Source organism: Eurosta solidaginis, chromosome 4 (assembly GCF_040869045.1).
Source record: "Eurosta solidaginis isolate ZX-2024a chromosome 4, ASM4086904v1, whole genome shotgun sequence".
NCBI classification, from domain to species: domain Eukaryota; kingdom Metazoa; phylum Arthropoda; class Insecta; order Diptera; family Tephritidae; genus Eurosta; species Eurosta solidaginis.
In genome coordinates, this window is record NC_090322.1 from 100,049,104 (window position 1) to 100,069,434 (window position 20,331).

Sequence of the window (20,331 nt, forward strand, 5' to 3'; positions counted from 1 at the left end):
ATTATAAGAAGTTTTTTAGTATTGTCCTGATGACGACTTGCGACGCGAAGTATACCTTCACTGCAGTGAGCATCGAAAGCTATGGCAGCCAAAGTGACGGAGGTAAAAGCTGTTATATAATTTATAATATGTACAAACATGCATATGAACGTACATACATTTTAAGTGCTTATTCATAAATAATTATTTCTTATAGGAATTTTTCAACTTTCACCCTTTGGACAATCATTAATGCAAGACATTCTCCTACTTCCGCCCCCCGCACCAATTTCAAGACAATCGCTTGAGCCTTTCCCTCGCTATTTCGTAGGCGATGCTGCATTTCCATTAAGACCCAATTTGATGCGGCCATACACTGGCTCCATTTTAACCAGATCTAAGCGCATATTCAATTACCGCTGTGTTATTCCAAGATGCCATCGACCTAGCCACAAGTGGTCCATCATGTATAAGTGTATTGGTACTCTAAATGTCTAACCAGGCCCCGGATCGTGTAAATGTTTCTGGAATTAGTTCATATATTTTAAGTTATATAATTCATTTAAGGGTTTTGTAAAGTCAAGGAAAATAAATAAAAGAAAAGCAATAACTTTAATAGTTTCCTCTGCCATTTTCACGTTTATAGCTGTAAGTTTGAAGCAATATTAGTGTAAGCAAAATCTAAACATTTTGCTTTTCGTTTAAGAGTTATCTTTCAAGTTGTAATCTGAAGAAAAAACTAGACTTATAAAATGGAACAAAAATTCGTTTGTAATATTCATTTATTTTATTATTGACTTATAAAACGAGTCAAAAATTCATGTATAAAAATTTCTTATCAATAAATTCTGTCTTAAAAACTCAACAAAAATTCATGTATAAATATCACTTATCAATAAAAATTCAGAGTTATAAAGTGAAAAAAAAAAATTCATGTATAATAATCACTTATAAATAATAAATTCAGACATGTAAAAGGAAGCAAAAATTCAGTACAAATCTATACACTAAGGGCTAAACTGCTGCGATGGGGAAATAATAGGCATATCTCCTGTGGCACAGCCATATGGCGCTGTCTCAAAAATTTGCGGCGATGATGGTGAATGTGTCAAGTCGACTACCGTAGGAGAGCTAGATGGTACAGGTGCTGGAATTGGTGGTGACATGAGAGGCTGGGAAACGGCAGATGACTGCGTGGAAATTCGTGGTTCCAGACACACGTTTTGCGATGTCCGTACCCTACAATAAATATATGTTTGTACATACTACATAAATATCTTTATATACAATTTGTGTTCTACTTACGGTCGGGGAACAACATGAATTTTTAAAAAAACCAACGAATCCAGCAGGTACCATTGTCGGTGGTACTGCGCACCACTGCCCGACGCTGCTGCAGACATCCGTAATTCCCGGCCATACCTGTCACGGGGGCATGTCCACCTAGTCATGCTTGTATCACCTGAAAAGAAATTGAAAAGAATTAATTTAAAAATCATTTTGTTGTAATATTCTAGAGCAATGTAAACCATGTCCAAAATACTCGCGAGTGGTATCAAAGACGTGTTTTGAATTCTGTATCAAAAATCCAAAAGCGGAAAATTTGGGTTAAGAGGCATTTGCAAAAACAGTTGCAAGTTTCATGTGGCTACTGCGTTTTTCATAATTTTGTTGAAAACGCGTTTTTTTTTATTGGACGTGTATGGGCAGTTCACCCGTGTCCTCGAATATTACCCATTATATCACTGAATTAACTAAAACAACTTGTACCAATCACTTGCATTCATCTGCTGGCCAATGTGCTCCCATATAGTGGCCTTCCTTCCAGCTAATTTATAATATGGACTGCTCTTATCAAAGAGCTCGGGATGCACCTCCACCAATGAAATTAGCATTTCTTCATTCATTTTGGTCAATGGAATTAAATATAACTTTCGCAAAAAGAACTAATGTAAAAAATAATTTTAAAATGCCGGCGCTTGTTTGTTTGCTTATATTAGACACAATGTTTCCATTGACTTGTTTGAATGCATGCTTATGGAAACATCAACTTTTCTATTTTAATTTTTGATGACATAAAGGCTGCAATTAATAATAAATAAATATAAATAGAGTACATATTTATAATCTGCACTTTTACATAATTATTTCGAATTATTTTCACAACTTTTCAAACTTTAATTAAGTGTTTTTGCATAAAACTGCAAACGGTCAAAAATTAGCGCACAAAAGTTTACTTGGCAACTCTGTCTACTGAGAGAGCGATCAGCTGACACGGTCTTACGGAAAAAATCAAAATTGTTTTGGTTTCTACGTTCCGGGCTACGTACGTACGTGCGTTGACCGTCGGTGAGTTTTCGTTTACAGTGCACACTCATAAGATAGGTCGTGTCAGCTGACAGGTTTTTGGTACGTACGTTCGTGAGTAACTGCCGCTTCATCATTCAGTCGTTAGCGAACCAGCAACGAATAAACACCAAACTTGCCGCGACGCTTAGTGTATGCAATTGTGTATGCAATACTATGCGCTGTGAGAAATTTTTTATGATAGAAAATGCCTTTGGCGACTTGCAATCCCTTTTATGTTACAAGTCGTTCAAAGGAGGCTATAGATGTAATATTAAAAGGCATTTCGATTTCTCCAACTAAAATATACAAATTTTAGACAAAAAGGCTAGTCAGGTATTATATGAAGAAAAGAAGTTAGATTTTTTTGAAAAAATTCAAAGGGTGGTTGGCTAAAGTAGAAAATGAGCAAGTTGTTAAGCAATCAAATAGAAAAATGGTTTTTTTGTTAAAAACATTTGTCTAAAAATTTTTCAAAAAATTAATCTTGATACAGAAATAGTTAAAAATATACCCATATCCCGCCAAACAGTAGCCCTACGGATTGATGAACTGGGAATACACTAGTGATGGCACGATATTTCGCTATTGGTGATTGCATCGCCGCTATTGACAAATCGCCAATAGCTATAGCTATTGCAATCCAAATATATCAGTGATTGGCGATTTTACTTCATTCGATTCTTTGAATGACAATCACCTCTTGCAGAATATCGCCAATAGCGATTATAGCCATTGGCGATTTTCCTTCAGCATGAAATTCTAATACTAATAGTGATAGCGGCGATGCAATCATCGATAGTGAAATATCGTTCTTCACTACTCATCTGTGTGCTTTACTTTCCGACTGAGTAAAAAAGTTTATTGGATACAAAAAGGAATAATTTTCTCGAAAATTGGAAAGAATATACTTTTACAAAAGTTTACCAGCTATTATCGAAAAATCGGGATGGTTGTCTTAAGAACTGCACAACGAAAAAAATTTCTCGTCCACAGATATTGGTAAATAAGGGCTGCTTTTTGTGCAGAGAAATTGTGGAAACGGCGAATGGAACAAAGCAAACTTGTGCAACAACAATTTCGACGACGAAGTGATGTGCAATAGTTGCAAAAAATATTTTTGCAATGGGCGTGGAAGCACGTCTGGATCCCAAATTGTTAATCATTCGGTGAGGGCTAAACATAGGGACCTGAAGTCCACTTAGAGAAACAGTACTAAGTATGGCGTACGTAATGCATTTGTATTTGGATTAATTCCAGCACAGGCTGATTCTGTTGTAGTGTTGTTATGCCGGTAAGCTGAAAATGGAGTAAATATTGTAACGAATTTACTTGCAATTCCCCTTATTTGCAATCTTTTACTAAGGCTCGAATCACTAAACTGTTGAATAAATAACTCCAATATTTAATAATGAAAAACGGCCTTTATTAAAGTACTTCACAATAAATAACACTACTATTGCCCGACAGATAGCGTACTTAATTCAAAACTGATTCTTGACTGACCTGACTGATTCCTGACTTGATTTCCTCGTTCGCATCTTCTAGGCGCCACTTCCAGAATCTACTAGTTGACCATCAGGTATCAAATTTCTCAGCTGTAACTACAATTGCAAGATTTTATAGCTTCTCTCATTGCATACTTTCGGGAGTATCTCAGATATATGCATGTGGTTGTGCGTTGCTTCTCAGCTCCGTATACGTACATATGTGTAGACATAATGATTGATTCGTTTATGTAGATACATAATGATTGATTTATGGATGTGCATGATATCACTGTTTAGCATCGGCTCATATCAGACAAATCTCTCGATCTAACCGCTGCTAGCATCTCCATATGTACCACTCTTCTATTTCCCGGTTTCCCAATTGCTTGTATGCGGTAGATGACATCGATATTTGGATGGAACACCTTTCCGCCGGTGAGGGCTGTATAGCAGCACCAAATCTCCCTCCAAGAAACCTTCCGATTTAAAGTTCTTGTCATGCCAGTGTTTGATCTTACTACTCACACTCTGTTGCTTGGCCAATGAACTACTTCGTAGAGGTTGCGCTTGACGGATTGGCTTCGCATAATCAGTATCGTTCCCACGTTTCACAAGCGCTCCGGCTTGAAACTACCCTCGCGTTCTTTCTGGGAAATTCGTTGCTTCGTTTTTGTGCGTCCATTAGGTTTTGTCAATGCCAGTGTTTCTCTCCCAGATACATTTGATTTTTCTTTATTTGGCCCATTCGATTTTTCAACCTTTGCCTTTGACTTCCGTGGTCTTTGTCGAGTCTTCTCCAACAGTCCTCCATTACTACTGAACCCTTTCTGCAAACTGAAGTTAATTGGTATATCCTGGTTCTTATAACGCATCACCCTTCTCTGCATATCGATCTTGACGTCATGGTCAACCAAGAAGTCCACTCCCAATATGAATTCATCAACGATCTCCGCCACAACGAATTTGTGTAGAACTATGATCTTTCCAATCAAGACTTCACATACCACTTCTCCCTGGACTTGGTTATACTCGCCAGTGACCGTACGCAACCTTGCTCCAGGTAACGTTTTTACACTCCTGTTGACAAAGTCAGATCGAATTAAGGAATGAAATGCGCCCGTATTTACAGTCAGTACACGTTCTTTGCCATCCACATTCCTTCTGACGGTAAGACTGCTCGATTTTCTACCAATTCGCGACACAGATATCACAGGACATTCAATAGCTGGAGCTAGATCTCGATCTCTGCATCTTACTCGCTCTTGCTCATCTCCTCCAGCTTTGCGTTTACGGCCACCCACATTGTTGGAACTATTAGGACCAAGACCCCAGTGACGTGCAATATGACCTGAGTTGCCGCACTTGAAACATTTAATAACTCCGGCATTCTTCTGTTGTGATCCCTTCAGTGCTTCCAAAATTGTGTCAAAATCAGATCGGATCACGGAATGAGATGCGCCCGTATCGACAGTCAGTACACGTTTTTTTCCATCCACATTTCCTCTGACTTTTAGGCTACTCGACTTTCTTCCAATTTGCGAGACAGATATCACAGGACATTCAACAGCAGGAGCTAGCTCTCGATTTTTACATCTGGCACGCTGTTGCTCATCTCCTCCCGTTTTGCTTTTACGGCCACCCAAGTTGGAACTACCAGGACCGGTGCTGCAATAACGTGCAATGTGACTTGGGTTACCGCACTTGAAACACTTCATAACTCCCGCATTTTTCTGTTGTAACCCCTTCAGTGCTTCCAAAATTGTGTCTACCCAATCCGGCCTTTTCACTTCCACGCGATGAGCTTTGTATGCGGGCTTACTCAAAAGTGACGCTGTTTCTTGAGTCAGTGCATGGGATGCCGTGTCTGTAAATGTTGGTTTTGGGTTTGCATATGTCGCTCGCTTCGTTTCTACGTCCCGCATGCCATTTATAAAACTCTGGATTTTTACCCTCTCGGGGTACTCCACGGGTGCGTCCGCATTTGCCAAATTTGCCAACCTGTCAACATCCGAGGCAAAATCCTGCAAAGTCTCATTCGCTCTTTGGTGACGGTTTTTCAACTCAATTTGGAATATTTGTTTTCTATGCTCGCTTCCATAATGTCTCTCGACAGCGGCCATCAATGCTTCATAGTTGTTCCGCTCTCCTTCGGGAATCGTCTGTAGGATTTCGGCTGCTGGCCCCTTCAATGCTACGAATAGAGCTGCAACTTTTGTCTTTTGTTCTTCCAGTTGTGATGACATGTTGGTGGATACTTGTGATGACATTTCGGACATTTGTGCCGATATTGCTGCCAATATCATGTTCAAGTCTGTGTTCGCCATTGTCTGTGGTGTTTCATTTTTCTCCTCCAATTTTGTTGTCTCATCGCCATCAAGATGAAAGACATACTCATCCACCTAAATTCCTTCTAATTCCATTGACTCTCGTAGTCGTGACTGAAGTTCGAGTTTAATGCCGGTTGTATTCAATCCACGGCTCTCCAACTGCTTCTTCAGTTGCGGGATCTTCAATTCACTTAACTTTGCCATGTCCAAGTTGTATTCGAAGTCTTCGGAATTTATTCAGCAATTCCTCTTCTGACACTAATTGCAACGAATTTACTTGCAATTCCCCTTATTTGAAATCTTCTACAAATGTTCGAATCACTAAACTGTTGAATAAATAACTCCAATATTTAATAATGCAAAACGGCCTTTATTAAAGTACTTCACAATAAATAACACTACATGTAGGTGTATTTATAACAACTTTCCCCCCTCAGAAAAGAAAACTTCGAAATTACGTTGAGATGAATGTAGTTTTCTGTTTATCTATTCTTCGTAGGGCTGAAAATTTTCATCTTACGTTAGACGTTGTTTTGGAACGCGCTGACGTTGTGACCGTCTGGGCTCCGATACTGTCTGCTCCTCAGTAGTACTTTCATTTTCTGACGATGTCGGTGGTTCTTCTACCTCAGCTTGAGTATTGGTGTTTTGTGGCGTGGTTTAAAACGATGGTCTTTGAGCTGCGATTGCTTCATCTGGAAGTTACCAAAATGATCATTTCTGTGTTCGGGAATACTGTCGCCGATTCGATGAATTTGGTTGATGTGTAGTTTCCATATTCTGCCATCATCCAAGAGGATGCTATAGTGCGATTTCCCAAGTTTTCTGAGAATACGACCGAATTGATACTTTTTATCGTAGTAATCTCGCACTGATACACGCTCCCCTTCGTACAACTTCCGACTCGCCGGTTTAATTTGTTTTTCTCGGTCTTCTTGTGCTGCTGGCAATAGCAAATCCAATCTTGAACGAATCTGCCTGTTAAACATTCGCTGTGCTGGTGATACGCCCGTGGATGTATTTACCATTCGACGGTAACACATTAAAATGTGTGCCAATTTTATGTCTATGTTTTTCGTACTGCTGTGCATAGCTTTGAACTTATCTTTCAGCGTCTGAACATACCTTTCGGCCTGTCCGTTTGTCGCCGGATGAAATGGTGTACTTCGTTTATGTGTAATACCATTGCTTCGCAAAAATTGCCTAAACGACGTGAACTCTTTCAAAGACACTTGATGGTGTATCTCAAACGTGTGTTGAAATTTTGCTAGGATTTTCCCGATTTTGTTGGCATGAGCTACAGTTTAGAGTGATGTTTTCAACACCCGAATCTAACCCAGGCGACCAAATGTAGCTACGTGCCAGTGTTTTCATTTTTGATGTACCAAAATGTGCCTGATGTAGTTCCTCAAGCACAGCTTTCCTTAGTAGTGGTGGAATGTAAACGCGTGTCCCCCTCAACAAACATCCTTCTTGAAGTGCAAATTCATGTTGGTCTATTCCAAATCGGTGTTCTTTAGCAACTGTTTTTCCTGTTTCTAATCCCTACACAAGTTTGCTTATTATTTTGTCGTCTTTTATAGCTCTAGCCAAATCGTCCACTGTGACAGGCATATTATGTATTATTTTATTTATTTATTTATTTATTTATTTAGTTTAATTCTATAATATCAATTTCGGAAATTGTTGCTACCGATTGTGCTCGTGGTAACCGGGAGAATGTGTCTGCATTGCTATGCTCGGCTGATTTTCGGTACTTGATTTCGTAGTCGAACGAAGACAAAAAAATTGCGTAATGTTGCATCCGTGTTGCTGATAATATAGGGAGACCCTTTTGTGGTGAAAAAATCTGTGTAACTGGTTTGTTGTCACATTGTAGAATGAAGTGTCTGGCATAGACGTACTGGTAAAATTTCTTTACGCCGTACACTATAGCATATGCCTTTTTGTCGAACTGGCTGTAACGTTGTTGCGTAGCTGTCAGAGTTTGCGAGGCGAATTGTATTGGTCGTTCGCTACCGTCTGGGTAAATGTTACTTAAAACCGCCCCAACTCCTACCGGGCTTGCGTCTGTTGTCAGTACTAAAGGTAACTTTGGATTATAATGTACTAAATAACTTGGACATGACATTTTTTGTTTGACCGTATTAAAAGATAATTTTCATTTGTCATCCCAAACGAATGGCACTTTGAGTAATTTATTTAGCGGATACAGTACCGTGCTTAAATTTTCAAAAAATCTGCCGTAATAGTTTACTAAACCGATAAAGGAACGTACCTCATCCTTGTTTGTTGGCTCTTTCATCTGTTGTATTGACTCCATTTTTTATTTTATTTTGTGGATGCCGTGACGATCGATCTTATAACCGCAATATGTGATTGAGTCTGCCATGAACTCACATTTATTGAAATTCGCCCTCATGTTGTGTTTTTCAAGGCGTTGTAGTACGGTTTCTAGACGTTGAATATGCAATGTATCGTTTGGTGCTGTTATTTTGATGTCGTCGAGAAAAGCCGTAACATCATCGATGTCTTTAAGAATGTTCTCGATCTCGCGTTGCCATTTTGCTGGCCCATTTTGTACCAAGTCGTCAATTTCTTTTCGATTCGTGCTCGCATTGAGAATGCTGGTCGCCTTACTTTCTTGAAAATTGGTGTTACGTTAGGTTTCAAGTGAATACGTGCTTTCAACTCGGTTAGCTTGCCCATTGATGTTGTGTCGAACACTCGTGGATACTTGTGCCTCAATGTTTCTAAAGATATTTTGGCATCGATTTTCGCGAGTGTATGCTCGCCACGAAAAACTTTGTTCCAGTCCAACGGCACTCACGCCCCAATTATGGATGGTGTTTTGATTCGACAATGTATAATCGTAGCCCATACGTTTTCCCCTTAGAAGCGACTTTGACATACACGAAACCGGATACTTTGACATTATTTCCAGTGTAGCTGACCAGGTCTATATCCGGTTCATGTAGTTGTTGTTCTTCAATGCGTCCAATTTGCTGATTGTAATCGAGTTTGCTCATAATTGCGACAGGTGCGCCGCTGTCAATTTCAAAATCTATAAAGAAAGAGTTTACTTCCATTGTAATCCAAAATTTTTCCCTTGGTGTGTGCTTAGTTTTGTTTCCGATGATATGACAGATCTCCTCCACTTCACTATGCTCAGCGTAGTTAGCCTCCGTTTGGTCCTTCTGTTTCCGTTTCGTTGCAAACTTTTTTGTGTGTCCGGATATGCGGCATTCCGTACAGTATACATTTTTTTCTGTACATTGTCGCGAAATATGTGGTCCGCCACAACGATAACAGCTTTTTTTCGATTCAATTCCTGAGTTTTTTTATTTTATTGGTATTCTTCGACCGATTTCCTCCCGATGCACGATTGTTTTTTCCTTGAGTATTACTTGCCCAACATCTTTGAGGCTATGTGTCATTTCGGCATTACCTTTTTTAGACAGTTCCATTGCACGTGCTGTCTTTAATGTGTTCTCGAGTGTTAAATCCGTTTTTTCTAGCAACCGATTTCGCATAACTTTGCTTTTCAACACGAAAACTAATTTATTTCTTAAGGCTGTCTCGAGATATGAACCGAAATTGCAATGCGTAGCTATTTTCTTCAGTTCAATAAAAAAATTTTTTAATCTCGTTACTCCTTCAATGATTATAAATTAATTTCAAATAATTATTCAAAATACAGGTATATAATATTGAAGGTATTTAAATGTATATGTTGATGTTGCTAAAACTTTAACACTTTAACTTTTTGAAAGTTGGTAAATTCAAAGGAAATATCTGTCTACGTGTTTTAAATAAATACAAAAAAGGAGCTCGTCGCGGTTGCCGGTTGATAGTGCAAGATTGGCTCGTTGAATAAAGATCTTTCATACGCGATGGCAGTGGTGGGTATTCGTCCGCCTTTCCATTCGCCGCGCACGGCTGCGCATAGGAATTGCCGCCGTCTAATGGGGATGGAGGCGGCTTAAACATCCTGACCGCCCTTCAGGGAGGTACTAGTAAGAACCTTCTGTAGTTTTTGTAAGGCGCGAGGTATCTAAGGCGCCACAGGCCGTTTTGTGCCGTTTGCCGACTTGGTGGGGTGCGCGCGATGATGCGCTTGGCCGTTCGGTTCGGGTTTAGGGGTTGCTGGTTTCTTCTTCGATCCGCTGCGCGTTGTAGCGGTGGCAGAGCCGACACTGAAGGCAGCTGTCGGTCTCTGCCGTATAAGAGCAGACAGAGAAACGAGAAGTAGTTGGATACAGCGGATGATAAACGGAAATTTAATTATACAGGGGAAACGTATATAAGTTAGAGCGTTGTGCTCGAAGAGTGCTCCATTGGAAGGAAGCACAGTTTAACTAAGGGGCGCATGACAAGCCCATTTTGGGTGCGAACCTCTACAACCAGAACATGGTTGTCAGGGCCAAGGCGAACGTTCTCGATTCGTCCCAGACGCCATTCGGTGGGTGGGAGCGGATCTTCTTTAATTACGACGAGGTCGCCTGGTTGAGGATTTCGCTGTGGCGTTTGCCATTTATAGCGTTTCTGAAGTTCCTTCAGATAATCCTCTTTCCAGCGTCGACTGAATTGGTGATGAAGCGATTTCAGCTTTTCCCAACGATTTATCCAGGAGAGGTCGTCCGCGTTTGGCCCAGGAATGCCTAATAGCGGTGCACCTCGAAGGAAGTGACCCGGAGTGGGCGCTGTGAAGTCAGCTGGGTCCTGGTATAGTGAGGTTAGAGGCCTCGAATTGAGGACTGCTGCAATACGATTCCTCGAATGTAAACTTGTGGGATGCAGCATTTTTTTTTTGAAGTGGGTTTTAAAACTTTTTACTGCGGATTCCCACAAGCCGCCCATATGAGGGGCACTGGGTGGAATATACTGCCAGTTTATTCCCTGGGGGCATATTTCTGCACAATGTCCGCGGAGCATTCGTTAAGAAATTTAACAAAGTCGCGTTCGAGTGCGCGTTGAGCGTCAATGAACGTTTTACCATTGTCGCTCATCATTTTTGAGGGATAACCTCGTCTGCCAACGAATCGGGCGAATTCTGCTCGAAAGGCTTCGGTGGTAAGGTCTGAGCATAGTTCGAGGTGTACTGCCTTTGTCGAAAAACAGACGACTATAGCCAGGTACCCTTTTATGATAGTGGTGGACCTCAGAACCGATGCTTTTATTTGGAATGGACCTGCAAAGTCTATTCCTGTTGTGGAAAAGGGGAGTGAGAAATTGCAGCGCTCAGGTGGTAGCGCTGCCATTATTTGCGTGCGCGTTTTCTGTTTGAAAAGCGTGCACGATTTGCATTGGCGGTGTAAAAACTCTTTATACAACTTGCATAACCTTGAATCCGGAGGAAGGATTACTGGATGCTTCTCGTTGTATTGCATTGTAGAATGTTCCAATCTTCCACCGATACGTAGGAGCCCGTATCCACCAAGAAATGGGTTAAGAGCCAGAAGGGAACTCTTTTTGCTTATTGGCATTTTGTTTTATAGGGCGCTCTTTTCCGCCCCAAAATGGCGAGATTGTGCCATTGCCACAAGCCGCGTTTTTGCATATTGCAATTTTTTGTGGGCCAGATGGGGATTATGTGTTGTTTCCACCAATTTTGATTTGTTGCAGGCATTGTTCGCAAAGCGGAACACGTATGCAATCACGCGGAGAGCTCGAGAGTATGAGGAGAAACGTTGAAGAAAATCGTCCTCTTCCTCGAGTGCGTGATATGCTTCGACCTTGCGTTTCTCGGGTGGAGAAGCGCTACCTTCTTTCGGCTTTGGCTATGCCGAAATGTGGCAAGAAAGCCATTGTGGTCCGTGCCACCAAAGAGAGGAGCCTATCAAATCATGCGGCTTGCAACCGCGTGTGCCAAGATCAGCAGGTTTGTCTTGGGTAGATACATGGCGCCAGGTGCCGCTAGGAAGATATTCTCGAATTTGAGAGGTACGGTTGGCCACATAAGTTTTCCAGGTCGATGGAGATTTTTCTAGCCAGGCTAGTACAATCTCAGAATCTGACCATAAGAATGTGTTGCATGCTTGCAAGTCGAGCTGTTTTCGAACAGTTGAAGCCAGTTTGGCGAGTAGCACTGCACCACATAGCTCTAAGCGGGGTAAGCTTACAGTTCTTATGGGGGCAACTTTGCCTTTCGCAACAAAGAGAGAATATTTTATTTGGTTGCCCACATGTGTGCGGGTGTAAATTCCTGCGCAATATGCTTTTTCCGAGGCATCACAGAACCCGTGGATTTGGGTGTCTTGCCCTGGAAAGACAATAACCCATAGGAAGATTTCGATGTGGCAAATGGCTGGCAGATTTTCTGCGAAATGTTGCCATTTTGATAATGTTGCGGGCTTGGCGCTTTCATCCCAATCGCTGCCATCCAGCCAGATTTCTTGGAGAAGCATCTTGGCCTGGATCATAACTGGCGAAAGCCATCCTGCCGGGTCAAAAACTTTTGCAACAGCAGATAAAATTTGTCGCTTTGTGACCGCAGTTTGGGTGTGTTCCCGCAGAATGGTGTATGAAAATTTATCCGTGAGCGCGTTCCATCGAATGCCTAAAGTTTTGGTATTGGAAGTGCTCTCAAATTTTAAGAAGTTGGAGTCTAGAAGATCCTCCTTCGGAAACTGTTCCAATATGGCCGGGTGATTAGCCGTTAGTTTCTTTAGTATGAAACCAGCTGATTTTAGGGCTTTAATCACTTGAAAGAGTGATTCAGTGGCGCTATCGATGGTGTGACTTCCTGATAGGATGTCATCGACATACGTTTGCGTCTTGAGAATTGTTGCAGCCAACGGCAATGTGGCTTTCGTGTCATTGGATAGTTGATGCATCGTACGAATAGCGAGATATGGTGCACAATTGACGCCGAATGTAACCGTTTTTAGATTGAAATCGCTAACAATGGAGTTGGCTGATTTGCGAAATAGGATTCGCTGAAAAACTTTATCGTCCCCGTGTTTGAGGATCTGACGGTACATTTTTTCAATGTCTCCATTGAACACATACTTATGCATACGCCACTTTAGAATTAGTAGCATGATATCTGGTTGGAGAGTTGGACCAGTGTATTGCACGTCATTCAGGGAATTTCCTGACCAAGATTTTTTAGAGGCATTGAAAACCACACGAACTTTGCTGGTGACCTTATCGGGTTTGACTACCGCATGATGTGGCAAGTAAAATGAGCAGACCTTGACATTCGAAGTTATTTCGCATGGGTCGGCAAATTCTATGTGATCAAGGTCGAGATATTCTTGCAACACATTGTTGTATATTGTACCTAACTCCCCCTTTTTCTGAAGCGATCGCTCCATGCTGAAAAGCTGCTGCAGAGCAGCCGGGCGGGATTTGTCGAGGGAGAGTTTTTCAGGGAACTCTTCCTTGAATGGAAGTCGTACAATGTATCGACCGTTTGGTGCACGTGTCGTGGTTGTTGCATATATCTGCTCACAAGCTTGATCCTCGGGGATATCTGTGGAGGTTATGGAATTTCTTCCTCTTCCCAAAATTTTCTCAGTTGAGAACTGAGTGTCTCGTTTGACGCTTGGACTTATGTTGAGAATGACACAACATTTTCAGTTATTTGACCACTGAGAGTCCTACCAAAAATGGTTTGTTGCGCAAGTATGCTACCGCACACCTTTTTTATACCTTCCAGCAGAATTTTTGGAAGTATGTCGCTGCCAATGACCATGTCATGCCAGATTTTGCGACTAATGGTGGATGTTGGAAGATTTTTTTGTGAGTTGTGGCAACACAATGGCATGAGCCTTTATCCTTTTCATAGCCTTGGATGCAACCAGTGTCTAAGGACAAAGCTTGGAGGACTTTTATACGACTTGTCCACCCATGCCAGAGATTTCGAACTTTGAATGTTCGAATGGAAGTTTCAACCGTTTTTGAACTTTCGAGGAAATGAAAGTTCTTTCCGAGCCCTGATCGATAAGGGCCCTTAGTTGAAATAATTCCCCTTCGTGTTCGACTGCGACCATAGCAGTAGGAAGCAAAATTTGGTTATCATTGGCTGCATGCAATGATTAAACCGGTGCGTGTTTTGAACAACACGGTAGCTCGCTAGAATCGGAGCTATTCTGCGTTTGTCGAACGGGAGATGTTGACTCAGCAGTTGAGTGCTGCACGTTTGGTGCATTTGTTCGCGGGGTGGAACGTGGAGCTTGTGGGCTCGCATGCAACAGCGTGTAATGCCGTTGATGACATGTCGAACATGACCACTTGCTCGTGCACTCATTGATGATATGAGTGCTGCTAAGGCAGTTTGTACACAGCTTAGCTTGTTTTACGAATTTTGTCCGGTTTTGCACAGACATTCGCTTGAATTGTGGACAGAATAAGGTGCGGGGAGTTACAACATTGGCAAGTTTCCTTTTTAGATTCTGCCACAAGGGTTTGCGTCCTGTTGAAGGACCTGTTTTGGGCAGAAATTTGATGAGCGACTGGTTTTTGTTTGCTTGGTTGAATCCTATTGACTCTTTCAACGACTTCATATCTCGAGGTGAGAAAGTCGTTCATTTGTGACCATGAGGGTAGATCTCATCTAGAAGAGAGAGATTGTTCCCAAAGTGGCAGGGTTGTTTCGGGGAGCTTTGATGAACAAATGTACACCAGAATCGGATCCCAACTGTCTGTTGTAACTCCTTGGGAGTGAAGGACGGATAGACAGTTGTTGATTGTATTTTGCAATATCTGAAGTTGCTCACTGTTTTCGGATTGAATAGTGGTAAGAGTCAGTGAGGATTTGATCTGGTTGTCAACCAAGACACGCTTGTTTTCGTATCGTGGCCGTAAAGCTTCCCAGGCAAGGTCAAAGTTATCATCGCTCAACGCATATTGTTTTACGATGGAGCCGGCTTTGCCTTGCGATTTGTACCGGAGATGGTGCAATTTCTGAGCACGGGAGAGACTTGGTGTTAATTTACACTGCTGTGAACATGTCACGAAAAGCGGGCCATTCTTCATAGCCACCATAAAAGGTCTCCGTATCGCATGCTGGGACTTTGAGGTAAATATTTGCCTCAGCCTTGGGTTGTTCCACGCGGGGTGGTGAACTCGGCGTTGCCATCATTTTGATCAACGAAAGTTGATCGGCAATCTTTGCTTTTGTCACTTCATACGTGTCAAGGCAGGCGCATTGTTTGCCTTGTACTGAACTCTTGAAGTCTCAGGGAAACTTTCGTCTGATTTCGAAAATACCAAATCGTAAACCGATTGAAGCCGTGCCCAATAATCATCTAGTGATTTGTCCTTTATCATGAGATACGATTCAGTTTGATCTTGAATCGGTGCTTCGTTAAATTTTGCACAGTATCTCATCAGACCTTTCCTTGGCCGTTTCTTCATTTGGGCCACCTTTTTGTTTTGTCCCGGTTTCGGACGTTTTGGGGGACTGAGAGGCATTTTATGCAAACTTTTGGGTTTTCACCAAAAAAACCGAATAAAATATTTGTACGCTCAGAGAATGTTCGCAAAATTCGAAGATGGAAAACTCTTCGTGCCACAGAAATTTAAAAAAGGGAATTTATATTGGTGGCGGTGTTTGTGTTTTGTTTTTTTTTTTGATAAATAGAGTCAAGCACGGACAACGGGACGTTTCTTAAATGATTTAAATCCGCGAAATTCGGAATTTTATAGTATGTATAATGTTTTGTAAAAACAAAAAGTATAAAATTAAAAAAATCACAAACACTTTTCACTTATATATACGTGTAAATATACGTGTGGAAATAAACGTGTATTTGTAAATTACTGGTATATATAGGTATGTATGTATTAGAAAATAATAATACTTTGAGGTTTGTAGGGATATTTTTTTGAAAAGTTCCTATAGACGAAAATATCTCAAACTTAGTTTTGTACTACAGAATAAGTACAAATATACGTGCGCAATATACAAACGTATGTGTGTATATATGTTTGTTTGTGCGAACGTATGCACGTGAATCAGATGAGCTTCTCTGTTTATGTTTACAAACAGAATAGTTTGTTTTGATTCTCTTCTTCGTCGCTTCAATGTCGCGTTTCTTTTGTGAAGCTGAGTGCGCTTGATTGCACTGTAGGGAGAGTGCAGCAAAGAAAGATGAAAAACTTGCAAATATGATAGAATTGATTGTTGTTCAACAACAGCATCTCGAACTGATTAGACGCTGTCCACCTAACATCTGAACTCATTCCCCGATGACGATCTCCGTTGGAGATCGAAATATATTGGAACAAAAACAACAACAACTTGTTTAATTTATTGACCTAGAGCCAGTTTGTAGAAATAATTGTTAAATTTAAAGGTCGCCAAAAACCAAAATTTGATGACAATTTTATTTTGGATTTAGCATTTTTGGCTGATGTCTCCTTATTTTTGAACAAACTCAATTTAAAGCTTCAAGGAAAAGAAACAGGAATAAACGATGCTGTGAAAAACGTGCATCAATTCCAAACAGAACTGTTTTTGCTTTTAAGGGAACTTCAATCTGGCGATTTTACCCATTTTCCGAAAACTTCGGTTACTATTAAGAAACATGCGGGTGTTAAGCCGAGTGATCATATTGCAATTCTCGAAAAATTTTTTAACAATTTTGAAGACAGATTTGAGGATTTTGTTTGTTTTCAACCATTTCTTGACATCTTTGAAAACCCCTTATATAGCGATATAAGTAATTATGAATTTGAAATTCAGTCCGAGCTAATCATCTTGGTGCCATAGGGGCCGGACGCACTTGCTCCACAGCTGCTTTAGACCCCTTTTTGCACCTGCTTCCGACCGACTCAGCAAGGGCATAGTAGTATCCTAAAGAAACTTCCGGATGGTACATGTAGTAATGAGACAGATTACTATCCTCGCAAACTGTAGTTGTAGTACGGTTGTAATACCGCCATTCCAAGCAGGAACGAGTGGGCGAGAAACCCGGGCATAAGGGTCGACGACATCCAAATCTACACTGACGGCTCCAAAATGGATTTGGGAGTGTGGGCCGGAGTCTACTCTGAGTCCCTAGATTTGTCTGCATGATTCAGACTCCCATCGCACAGCAGCATGTTTCAAGCATAAATCATCGCGATTTGGCAAGCCTGCAAATCACTGAAGGGCTTGAATGTAGCTGGTAAACTTTGCATCCTGTCGGATAGCCAAGCAGTGATAAAAGCGCTTTCCTCGCCACACATTAACTCAAAATTAGTGTGGGCTTGAAAGCGACTCATATCCCAGTTATCCACCAATCTAGAACTATGCGTTATCTGGGTCCCAGATCATAGTGGGTAACGAGAAGGCCGACGAGCTGGCACGCAGGAGCTCATCGGAGATGAGCGAGGAAATAACCAGTGTCGAAGTAGGCATACCTTTAGCAGTAGCCAAGGGGAATATCCAAAGCTTCTACTTGAATAAAGTACAAACAAAGTGGAATAACATCACCACCTGTGCAATATCAAAATCAATTTGGCCAAACTATGATGGAAGGAGGACGAGAAGTCTTTTGAACAAACATGGGGCCAACACACGCAAACTGATAGCAGTCTGCACCGGTCATTGGGCAGTAGGTTCGCATGCGGAAAAGATGGGTATTCCGTATAACGACTACTACAGAAGCTGCAAAGATCCAAATGCCAGGGAGACAGTAGAACACTTTATGTAAATGCCCGGCTGTAGCTAGAGCCCGACTAAGGTTCCTTGGAACCCCGTTTCTAGAAGACCTCAGAGGTTTATCTGTGATAGCGATCCCGAATATTCTTAATTTTGTCATCAACTCTGGCTGGTTGTAATATATTGACCGTAACATTCCGTAGGTTGTAGGTTGTCATCAAAATGGCTTTAAATAGCTACTTGGGCGACCAGGGTCGCAGCCATTTCACCTACTTACCTACTAATCATCTTACGAAGCGAAAACGTTCCACCACGCGGAGATAATATTGAAGAATCATCATATCCAATATTTAAAAGAACATTTTTCAATGCCTATCACTTTTTCCCACAACATATTTTTGTGAGAACATTTTTTCGAACTTAAAGCTCACTTGCTCCAAGCAGCGCAACACTTCAACATCAAGTCATTTATCGAATATACTTTTATTAAGAAACTTTTACGAAGGTATTGATATTGAAGATTTTATTAAAGATATAATATAGTTTTACAAACCCAAATATATATAAGGAGTTATATAGATATATCATCACGAAAAAAAAATCAAAATGAATTTTTTTATTTATTTAAAGTTTCGTAATAACAACCGAAATTTCTCTCTTTCTCGCTGTGCTCTTTGAATTGAATGCAAGTTGATGGTTGGTGCAATATGCCTAAAAAATTAAATTTTTGTTCAGTTGACCTACAAAGCATTTTCATAAGTCATAATGTTTTCCCATCAGTCCACAACTTATAAAAATTAATTTGCATTAAATCATCGGTAATACAAGAATTTTATCAAATAAAATATCTGTAAAATACTGCCCTTATTTAAAAATGTGTAGGCTTAACAAGTAACACACTTGAATTTTTTATTTGAAAGTCTAACACGTTCCAAATTTTCTACTCCAATCCAATATGCTGTTATTTTGGTTTAAATTTCCTACTGGGCTGCTCCCATTCTCTCGTTTGCAATTAGCGTAGGTGGGAGGTAGAAAATTACGAAAAAGCAATATGCGACGGTTGCCAGCGTACCTTTCGCAACACATTTGTATAAGATTCTAATGGAAGATCAATTAGCCGATGTATTTCCTAGCACAGAAATAGCTCTTCGGATTTTTTTAACATTAGTTAGGTTAGGTTGAACTGGCCGGCCCACGAGGACCTCACATAGACTGAATAATTCCGTAGTGTTACCAGAAGTTTGTTTAAACGACCAAACTTAAAACCCCTATCAAAAACCAGGACCTATGTTATAAAATAACTCCGTCCTCTTGGCAAATATTAGACGCTTCCTAGGACTTAAGCCACTTGCTACTTCTAGACCTGATCACTCCTAATAGCTGGAGCCTTAGCCTGCCAAGTGCAGGGCACGAGCACAGAACGTGCTCGATCGTTTCCTCCTCCAGCCCGCACTTCCTATATCTGCTATCACTGACCAAGCCTAATTTAAAGGCATATGACGCACAGTGTTTCGACTATAAGGCGGCAGGTGGAAAAAAGTCATAGTGACAGATAAAAGCGAAAATGTGTTTATGTTAGAGGGCAATTACGAAAAGTCGTGTGCGCAAAATTTCGGGTAATTAGCTGCCACCAATCTTCGACAAACGGTGCATTTGTGTGGAAATTTGTGAAATCGGGGTGATATTGATTAATCGGTTTAAGTGCGTTTAGCGGTAATAAATTTAATATAAACCGTAATTTTTTAAACGATATCTATTCAGTACGAGTCATAGATAATCCAGGTAAAATATTCATAATTAATTTTGGATTTTGGTGTTTTTTTCTTAAAAAAACAACAAGGAATTGTAAATTTTTTAGATTAGTAGCAAAAAAAATGAGTACCCCTTAGTAACTCAATAGAAGTAGATTCATATTGTAGAGAATTTTATCTAGTTTCTGCTCATATAAGCCGATTGTAGCGCAAGGATTTGCAAAAATGTGTAATTTTTAATTTTAAAATTTTTTCGATTTTCAGTTCCATCTTATGTAATTTCACGAAAAGAATTTTTCCAATTGTGGCAAAGCTACCCTAAAAATGAAAGACTTGAAAAAATATATACATACAAAAATTAAACTTTGTATATCCGATAATGCGAAAGATGAACTAAAAAAACATTAAATTGTTGATGTTGAAAATTGATAAGAAGTGGAATTTCGCTGGTAAACGGATTGAGCGGTTCTCTTCTAAGTATGAGTAATCGTTGAATGGCGAGGATATAGTTTTACTACTGGAGGAACCAGATGCTCCTTCGTATGCTGCTGAACAAACTTTTACAAAAGAACAACAATTCGGTCGACCCTCAAAGGACTTCCAAGACTGAGGGCAGAAAACTAAAATAAAAAGAATATAATTTATACTTAACAATTACACTTTGGAGGAAATTTTATTCGCTGCCGAGCACGCCCTTAGGCTTGCAAGGAAAAAAGGTGCTGCTAGCATTATTAAAGACCTAAGCGATTACTTAGACAGTGCTAAAGATATGCAGCTCTGGGTGTGGATCACGATGTCTTTCCATCGTTCTATATATTTTAACGAAATCTAAGAAAATATGCTTT